Source organism: Rhagoletis pomonella, unplaced genomic scaffold, assembly GCF_013731165.1.
Source record: "Rhagoletis pomonella isolate Grant_MI unplaced genomic scaffold, Rhpom_1.0 Rhpom_scaffold_00008, whole genome shotgun sequence".
Taxonomy (NCBI): Eukaryota; Metazoa; Arthropoda; class Insecta; order Diptera; family Tephritidae; genus Rhagoletis; species Rhagoletis pomonella.
The window spans coordinates 22,469,113-22,471,666 of record NW_023458562.1 but is presented as its reverse complement, the minus strand read 5'-3'; positions in this window follow the sequence as shown (position 1 = coordinate 22,471,666).

The window sequence follows — 2,554 nt, the reverse complement described above, 5'->3', positions numbered from 1 at the left end:
CAGTTTCATAAGACTCCACTCATTGCATCTTGAAGCAGGTCACACGAAACAGGTTGCGAAGATGAGGGGTTCTTAGATTTTTGCACCAATCTTCGCATAAGGCATTGAACCTCCCACGCAGCGTCGTCTTGCTGTTCGGGAATTATTTCCTCCATTTGGGTTGCTACCAAGTTACCCAGCCAAGAAAATGGCTTCGTGCGTTTTTCGCAGATTCTGTCTTTGAGTGAGGCCAAATCCTTCCGTAACCTGTACAGTGCACCGTCCTTAAAAAAAAAATAACATATTAGTATCACAAAACATTCAACAGCGTCTAAAGTATTTAAACTTTAAACAGCAATAAAATTAACTGGAGATTATCAACACCTTTGCCCGTTTCTTGTGTGGCTCTTTGCTAGCGCCACTGCTACTCGCTTCAGTGCTCTGTAAACAAAGATGAAATTAAATTGTATATAAATTTTTTTTGTTACGTATGCTTTATTTACTTACTATATCAATAAATTCACTTAGGCCCCTATTATGAGTTAAATTCGATCTTCGACTGTGGTCGAAAGTGCTGAGCGAACGAATTTTCATTTGATATTATGGCGCTCATTCGATGAAGAATAGCGCTATTGTGAACTTCGCTCGTTTATGCTGTTCACAATAGTATATTTTTCACCGCTGATAAGCTTTGTTTACAAATCGAGCAAACAAAATAGTGTGCTTATACATTTTTATGCAAATTTGTGCAAATTAAAATGAAATAAAAAAGAAAGCAAGTTTATAAAAACGTGGTAAAAATTAGTACAACGAAGTTCTGGGGTTCAACGATTCGTCAGAGGATGAGAGTTTAGTGAACTGACCAGGAGTATTAAATGTTTAAGAGAGTTTAAGTGTAGTCTTTACAATATATTTTGACATAAAATATATTTAAGAAATTTGTCTACAGATTTACTAAAAACTTCCGACTGTATAAAGAGGCGTTTGTGAGCCAAATCTATTTAAAATATTTTAAAACTATCCACAGCTCTATGATTTGTTCTCAGAGATCGTGCCAACTGAGTATTGGGATTTTCCTTCACAAGTAAAGCAGCCTTTCGAGCTTGTGTTTTGTATTCACGACGTTAAAACTGCATGAAATTGATAAAAAAAATTGTTTAAAATTAGTGTCTACCCGCCAAGAAGTAAGAAAACAAATGCAAAATCATACATTTTTCACAATTTTCTAACACTTCGCTACCACATCGAAAGCAAAATTCTGTTCGACAGAAAATTCGATACTCAACGAAAATTTCGACACGATTGCATAGCTCATAATACGAATTTCACTTTCGATCTTCGATCTTCGATAACCAGCGAAGATCGAAAATCGAATGCAACTCATAATAAGGGCCTCCACCTCTGTCAAGTGCAACGCTTGCGAGGGAGAGTCACCTCAGAGTCTGCTCAGGACTACGGACACATCGGCAGTGGACCACGTCTTTTGTGGCCCCCTGCTGCTCTAACAGAGCAGCCTCCACGGCTAACCCCAGTCCACCTGAGCAGCCCCACACAAACACCACAGCACAACAGCACAACAACATAACGCAATAGACCACACCACAACGGCTACAGACCACAGAACACACATAATCGCACCACCACCCACACGCCGCCGCCAACAACTCCTGGCTCCTGTTGAATTGTGCCGGGTACAACGTGCACCGTTGAGATCGCGAGCGGGATAATGGTGGTGGCTTAGCGTTCATCACGCACCACACCGTACAGTATCGTCTTATCGAAGCAGACATCGACCGCAGGGATACCACCCTAGAATGTCAGGGCATTGCTATCCGGTCAGGCGATGTTGACCTCGAAATATTTAACGTTTATATACCCCCTGTCACCTGCTGCCCGGCAGGATATCACCCTGACATAGGTGCGCTCCTCAGAGGTGAAAACCGTATGGTAGTAGGCGACTTTAATGCGCACTTTAATTGGCACTCAAGCCTGTCAAACGATCGTAGGGGAACTGACTTGGCTGAGCAGATAGACGGTTCGACATTCTGCACAATGAACGACGACGCACCCACCAGGATCATGGGCAGCTGCTGCAGCTCGCCAGACATAGCAATAGTTAGCGCTGGTCTGATAAACAGCATATCATGACGACCTAAGCTGACTTTGTCATCAGACCATCTGCCCATAGTCATCTCGATCGATAAGCCAACCGACTTTGCTTCCGCGTAGCACCGAACATATATCAACTTTTCTAAAGCTGATTGGAAAGGCTTCGCGGAATTTACTGAAAATACCTTCGCTGCTCTCCCAACACCAACCGACGTCCACCTTGGTGAACGTAAGTTCCGCAGGGCTGTCACCGCTGCTGCAGCTCGCTTCGTACCGGCAGGATGTATCACCGACCCACGTCCAAATTTCCCTGCTGAAGCGGATCTCAACGCGGAGATTCGGCAGCTAGTAAACGTACATAAGCGGAAGAAGTGGGAAGAGCATCTGAAGACCTGTAACTTCACCTCTGGTGTGAGTAAGCTTTGGTCAACCGTGAGGTCACTGTCCAATCCGACGAAGCACGACG